This window comes from Eumetopias jubatus, unplaced genomic scaffold (assembly GCF_037043125.1).
Source record: "Eumetopias jubatus isolate StellerSeaLion01/CBP00866 unplaced genomic scaffold, mEumJub1_p1.0 scaffold_6, whole genome shotgun sequence".
In the NCBI taxonomy this organism is placed as follows: Eukaryota; Metazoa; Chordata; class Mammalia; order Carnivora; family Otariidae; genus Eumetopias; species Eumetopias jubatus.
Genome location: NW_028274812.1, coordinates 78,784,948 through 78,792,805, shown reverse-complemented (window position 1 = coordinate 78,792,805; position 7,858 = coordinate 78,784,948). Strand labels below are relative to the sequence as shown.

The following is a 7,858-nucleotide window of genomic DNA, read 5'->3' as shown; positions in this document are numbered from 1 at the left end:
CATCTCCTTAAATTTTGCATCTCACTCACCTCACTCTATTCCCAGCCCTCCAACAGTCTTAATCAGGTAGACAGTAACTTCAGGGATCCAGGCTATTTGCCCATTCTCAGTATGATGCTGACCATTGTGTGGGTTAGGAAAGAGCTAGACAGACTACCAAATTCTCAGGCAAAGCTTAGATACTGTAATGTTGAACCAGAGTGTTAGCCCAGTCCTACAAGCACTATGCCAAGAGGGAAGAAAAACAACAGTTGGTCAGGAATGTTAGACTCAAAAGCCACAGAGACCAGCAGGATCATCCCTGGCACAGTGAAAACATTTTCACTGGGCCACAAGATTTTCCTTTCAGGCCAACCAGATGGTAAACTGGAACTGTGGCTACACTTCTTGTCCTAGAAAGGAATGGTTCAAGAACTCAGGCAGACATGGATCAATATATGGCATCTATCAGTAAATATAGAAATGAGTACCTATAGGAGATATGGTTGATAAAGATAGGGATATCCTTTCTAGGGCTGTGTGTGTTTATTTGCTTCTCCAAAGAAGATGACCTTAGGGAGTGCCTGGGTGGCTCAGTCATTAAGCGTCTGCCTTCGGCTCAGGTTATGATCCCAGGGTCCTGGGATTGAGCCCCACATCAGGCTCCCTGCTCCACAGGAAGTTTGCTTCTCCCTCTTCCACTCCCCCTGCTTGTGTTTCCTCTCTTACTGTGTCTCTCTCTGTCAAATAAATAAATAAAATCTTAAAAAAAAAAAGAAGATGACCTTAGCCCCTTACATCTTTACATATATGAGGAACATTCAAGTCTTTTGCAACTTCATAATCCACTGTTACCATTATGGTTTACTGTTATATAGTCTAAAATAAAACTGAAGCACTTAAGTAATATCTCTAGACATTTAATGATTTTATAACCAAAGAGACATCCAAAGTTATTTTAATCCCAAACCTTCATTGTCTTAGGCCTGCTGACCTCCATCATCAGACTTAGCAGATGGCTTTTTTAAAATAAAATTTATTTTATTTATTTTAGAGAGAGAGAGACAGCACATGCATGAGCAGGGGGATAGGCAGAGAGGGAGAGAGAATCTCAAGCAGACTCCATGCTGAGCATAGAGCCAGATGAGGGGCTCGATCCCACGATCCTGAGATCATGACCTGAGCCAAAACCAAGAGCTGAACATGCAACCAACTGTGCCACCCAGGCACTCCTAAATAATTTTTCAAAATGAATTCATTTATGTCATCATGGGAAATATTGAGTCCTAATTGCCAAGAGAACAAAAAAGCTTCTTCACATGTTCTTATTTGCTTATTTATTCTTTAGAGACAGAGAAAATCTATTGGTAGATTCTGCTTAGGTCATCCCTTGGCATTGATTTCAGAAATGCAAACTACTGTAATCAGTGTTCCCAGGTCACCTTTTTTTAAATGTCCTGGATGATCTATCACCCTATTTGCTTGCAGAAGTCCATTCTCTTTCTCTGATGTTTCTGAAGATACTCAGAGCCAGCCAATCATTTACCATCTTTCACTCAACAATTCAACTTCATCTATTTCCCTAAATATAATGCTGCTTCACCCAAATGTCTATTAGTTGTGAAATGAATAAATAAATTGAATACAGTCACAACACGGAATACAGCCACGGGAAAGAACAACTGCAACTACACGCAATAACATGGATGACTATCAAAAACATCAGGTTTGGCAAAAGAAGCCAGACACCAGTGGCCACATATTGCTTGAGTACATTTATTAAAAATTCAAAACAGGCCAAGCTAATCTTGGATGGTGGTTACTCTTGAGGGAGATGTCATATCTGGAAGTAGGTAGGCAGGATCTTCTGGGGGGATGATAATGTTCTGTTTCTTGATCTGAGTGCTGGGTATATAGGTGTGCTACTTTGTGAAAATCCATAGAAAATTTTCTGTGTATATACTATACATCAATAAAAAGCTTTGTGAAAATAATAATGTGGTTGCCAGATGACATTGCTTAAATCTATAACTAACCATTTTTTAAATGACACACAGAAAATAAGGTATTCCAAATATTCTACACAGAGAGAGGGAGTAAGAAAGGTCTCATTAAAAGCTATTCTTAGAAATAAAAATATGCTGTATGTTAACTAACTGGAATTTAAATTAAAAAAATTTCAAAAAACTTTCAGAAAAATAAATAAAAATACATATAACTCTGATTCTAATTCTACATTATTTCCAGTAGAAATTTTTTCCTTAGTTATAAACACATATACCTAAATACATAGTTGGTTCTTGCACCTAGATTCTCTTCAGGAATCTACAATAGAACATGTCCAAAACTAAGTTTGTTATCTCCTCCAAAATCTACACCCCCACCTTCTCTATTTCAGCAAATGGCACCACCAGTCACTCATCTGCCCAAGTCAAATAACGTGGCATCTTCTTACTTTCTACATTTTCCTTACTGCCCAAACTAATAAATACTATTTATTACCAATCTGCCTCTAAGTGATCATTTTAGACCCCTCTCTTCCACTCCCCACTTACCTGCCTTATTTCCATCCATCATTATTTTTGTTATGAATGATTGTGATTAATGGCTCCCCTGATTCTCATCTCATTCCTCTACAATCTCTCCAGCCCACTGCCTTCAGAGCCTTCTAAAGCCACACATAGATAATCAGTTTCCTAGTGACATACCCAACTTTAAATTTAACCAAAAGCTGTTTCACACAGACTGATCACCCATATTCTGAAAGAGGTGACTTTAATATGTTCTCCTCTCAACAAAAATTTTTTTTCTAAAAAATAAAAACTGTTCAGTTCTGATATTATGAAAGTAATGTGTGAATTCACAATTTCCCAAGGCTTCTGTGGTGAGAAACTTGTGGTAATAAAATGTTCTGTTTCATGAAGCAAAAGATAATTGCTTCCATGTTTAAAGTGGCTTTAAAATGTTTGGTTTAAAATGTTTGGAGCATCTGCCCAATCTCTATGTCCTCTATAAAAACCTCTCTTTTTCCATGGAAAGGGGTAAACTACCCAAGCTATGATCATATTATTGGACTTCGGGTTGACTATTTTCTCCAGAGAAACTACTGCCATGTTTGAAAACTCATTTAAGCTAGGCCAATCAATGTCTCCCAGGAGTCTGAATTTGAGACTGAAAGATGTTTGTCAGTCTCTGTTGGGCACTTACTAGGACTATGAAAGAAAAGTTAGAATAGACACACAAAGAAGAGCAGAGGGGGGAGACTGGTCTGGAAGAACCAAAGTCAATCTGTCTCCCCCTTTTCAGTTCCTGGATCCAGTCCTCACAGTTTGGAAATACTTCCTGCTTTTGGATATAAGACATGGCCTAATTCCTTAAAATAAGTCCTTTACCTGGGGCGAATTTCCAATACTAGTAAATAAAAGATTATAGAGTAAATCAATACTAAATGCATCTAGTTACCCACTCTCAAAAAATCCATTGAAAAATATGCTATTTTCAATGGGGTACCTGGGTGGCTCAGTCATTAAGCATCTGCCTTCAGCTCATGTCATGATCCCGGGGTCCTGGGATCGAGCCCCGCATTGGGCTCCTTGCTTTGGCGGGAAGCCTGCTTCTCCCTCTTCCACTCCCCCTGCTTGTGTTTCTGCCCCTGCTATCTCTCTCTCGATCTGTGTCAAATAAATAAATAAAATCTTAAAAAATATATATACTATTTTCTATTAATACTGAGTTTTTTCACTTCTATTAATGCTTTAACAAAAGAATAAATCCCATATCCTAAAAAACTAGATTGGACATTCTAAAATGTCAAATCTTAAAATGGAAATATCAGCCATACTGCTTTAAAGCAATGCTACCAACTTTTTTCATGCCATACCTCATATAGAAAATGATATTCTCTGCATGGTATACTGAAATAAATGGAATGCCTGAGGTCACAGGCCCAGAACCAGCCTGGCTTCCCAAAGACTGAGAGGATCAATGTCTTACTTATTTGTGGTATACCAGTATACCCCAGCACACCAGTTAGGGAGCTCTTAATAAATGTATCCTGCATAACTGGAAAGTGTATCCCCATATTGAAAGAGCTTAAGATTGTGCTGTATATATACTACCAAACATTGAGGGAAGAATTTAAAAACAAGATAGAGAACTTTCTGGGTGAGACCACTGAGGAAGAGCTTAAAACCTAAAAATGTCACTAACTTTTGTTCTAATAACTAATAGTGAGAGAGGGACAATTCAGAGCTTTTGAAGAGTCAAAGTCTAATTAAACAGATGGAATGACCACATAGTACTCTTCTCTGCCTTCTGAGATACCACCAAAAAAGACAGCAAAGGAATAAAAAGGGCAAATACCACAAAGAAAAGAAGAACAGCAGGAGATTCAACAGTAGATGAGAGATTTTAAGAAATATATTGCACATGGAAAGCATAGGGAGAATGGTAATTTACCTAAAAGGGAAGGAGAAGCTTCAATCTAAAGTCTCCGCCGAGAAGGCTGTTGATGAAAGCTAAGTGACTTCATCTGTAGAACTCTTGAGTTATTAACGACTTGGAGATATTTCATACTTTAGAAGTATCAGAAGGTAGAAGTAACAAACAGGCTAAATACAATACTGGTTGAGTCTATATAATCTCCCCTCCACCATCTTACTTAACCAGGCAAACACACCACTCCCACTGCCAACACAACTCTACCCTAGGCAGGATAGTAAAAGTTACTTCTCTGGAAAATTTGAACCAAAAAGGCTGTAGACTTAGAGAAGTCAAATGCAAGAGAAGGCAGAGATGTTTTAATTTTCTTTACAGTTACATTCTATCTTTTCAATGTATTTAATTTTATTTTTGTACATATATGTTTATTTTCTTTACAATTTTAGGATGTATTTTCTTCTAACAAACTGACCAAAATACACTCATGATATAGTGTATTGCTCTGTTCTGTTCATCTGTTTATATTCTTTCTCTTTTTGTGTGTCTTTTAATTTTCATATTTACAGTTACATGCTATCCATTCATTATATTTAATTTTATTTTTGTACATATATAAATTTTTCTTTCTTTCCAATTTTGGGATCTAGTTTTCTAACAGACCAAAATACACACAGGATCCAGTATATTGTTCTGTTCACCTGTCTGATTATATTCTTTCTTTTTTTATTTTTTGTTTTGTTTTGTTTCAGGTCTCTTCTGATTTGTTTAGTGTATATTTCTCTGGGGTTGTTGTTGTCATTTTAGTATTTTGTTCTCTCATTCATCTATTTTTCTCTGGACAGAATGACAAGATGGAAAATGGTACCTCAAAAAAGAGAACAAGAGACAGTATTTACTGCCAGGGACCCAATCAGTATGGATATAAATAAGATGTCAGAACTAGAGTTCAGAATAACGATTATAAAGATATGACCCGGGTTTGAAAGAAAGCATAGAAGACACTAGAGCATCCCTTTCTGGAGAAATAAAAGAACTAAAATCTAATCAAGTCAAAATCAAAAAGGCTATTAATGGGTTTGCAATAAAAAATGGAGGCTCTAACTGCTAGGATAATAGAGACAGAAGAGAGAATTAGCAATATAGAAGAGAAAATGATGGAGAATAAAGAAGCTGAGAAAAAGAGAGAGAAACAACTACTGGATCACAAGAGAATTTACAAGATAAGTGATAGCATAAAGCAAAACAATATTAGAATAATTGGGATGCCAGAAGAAGGGGAGGCAGAAAGTATAGTGGAGCAATTTATAGCAGAGAACTTTCCTAATCTGGGGAAGGGAGCAGGCATTCAACTCCAGGAGGCACAGAGAACCCTCCTCAGAATCAATAAAAATAGGTCAACACCTTGACATAAAATAGTGAAACTTGCAAATCTCAGAGATAAAGAGAAAATCCTGAAAGCAGCTCAGGACAAGAGGTCCATAACCCACTGGCAGCAGTTAGACTGGCAGCAGACCAATCCACAGAAGGCTGGCAGGCCAGAAAGGACTGGCATGATATAATCAGGGTGCTAAATGAGAAAAATATGTAGCCAAGAATACTTTATTCAGCAAGGATGTCATTCAAAATAGGAGAGATAAAAAGCTAAAACAGAAACTAAAAGAATTTGTGATCACTAAACCAGCCCTGCAAGAAATATTAAAAGGGATCCTGTAGGCAAAGAGAGAGCCCAAAAGTAACATAGACCAGAAAGGAACAGAGACAATATACAGAAACTGACTTTACAGGTAATACAATGACACTAAATTCATATCTTTCAATAGTTATTCTGAATGTAAATGGGCTAAATGCTCCAATCAAAAGACACAGGGTATCAGATTGGATAAAAATGCAAGACCCATTGATATGTTGTCTGCAAGAGACTCATTTCAGACCCAAAGACACCTCCAGATTGAAAATGAGGGGGTGGAAAACCATTTATCACGTTTTCTGAATATACAGTTGTGGCTGATATCTCTGTTGCTAAAATTGATCCTTTAGCACCTTTGGATAAAGTCTGCCTTCTGGGTTGTGGCATTTCAAGTGGTTATGGTGCTGCTGTGAACACTGCCAAGGTGGAGCCTGGCTCTACTTGTGCCATCTTTGGCCTAGGAGGAGTTGGATTGGTGGCTATCATGGTCTGTAAGGTGGCTGATGCATCCTGGATCATTGGTGTGGGTATCAGTAAAGATAAATTTGCAAGGGCCAAGGAGTTTGGAGTCTCTGAATGTATTAACCTTCAGGACTTCTGTACACCCATCCAGGAAGTGCTCATTGAAATGACTGAGCGGGGAGTGGACTATTCCTTCGAATGTATTGGTAACATGGAAGTCATGAGAGCAACGTTGCAGGCCTGCCACAAAGGCTGGGGTGCCAGCATCGTAGTTGGAGTAGCTGCTAGAAATCACCACTCACCCATTTCAGCTGGTAACAGGCCACACGTGGAAAGGCACTGCCTTTGGAGGATGGAAAAGTGTGGAAAGTGTCCCAAAGTTGGTGTCAAAAAAGATAAAAGTTGATGAATTTGTGACTCATAATCTGTCTTTTGACAAAATTAATGAAGCCTTTGAACTGATGCATGCAGGGAAGAGCATTTGAACTATTGTAAAGCTTTAAATTCAACAGAGAAAACATGTTCATCCTTGTACCTAAGTCTTGTGGTCCAACTGAAACAGCCAGACAAGCAGGGAGAAGATTTTCTAAATTCTCAGCCTCTTAGACCTTCTCTACTACTACTTCTAGAGTAACCTACTCTAGCAATAGTATTTTTTGTATAATTCATAAATCTCTAATCAAGGACAAGGCTAATACAGTCATAAATCTGTTTTCTGAACCCTCCTTCACATGAATAATTGCCAGCTCATTAAGGAATATTCTAACATAATAAAAGTAATTTCTGTGTAAAAAAATATGTGAGGATGAATGAAACAGTCTTAAACTATATGTTCAAAAAATATTTGTGTCACTTGCTCTTTGCTTGGAAATGAAAATTTTTAATTTAGTGAAAGCAGAGGATGAATACATTTTACAAAAACAGTATAATTTGTGAATTTCATTTATTCAGGTATGCCACTCATGCTGCATTGATCAACATCTATCAAAAATATCTTTGCATTATAGAGGATATAATAACACTTCAGATTCAAGGGAGAGTTTTTCTTAAAATTATTGATCTACTTATTTTTAAATTTAATATTTTCATTATTGTTTTATCCAAACATATATGAAAATGTTTACATTTGGATAATGACAGGCCTATTAATTGCTTTGAACTAAATTTCTTGAACTACAAAAGGTAAAATAAAGTCTTAGGTTCGTGAAAAACATCAAACTATTAAAGTGAGATTTCTTGGCTCAGATTGCTTGGAAAGGGAAAACTGTAAAGACTATGCAATTTACAGAC

The 7,858-nt window shown here is 37.1% G+C and overlaps 1 pseudogene; it reads left to right on the top strand.

Moving 5' to 3' along the window:
- The first annotated feature begins 225 nt into the window (after positions 1-225).
- LOC114213005 (alcohol dehydrogenase class-3 pseudogene) lies at positions 226-7,053 on the top strand (annotated as a pseudogene).
- The last annotated feature ends 805 nt before the right edge of the window (positions 7,054-7,858 follow it).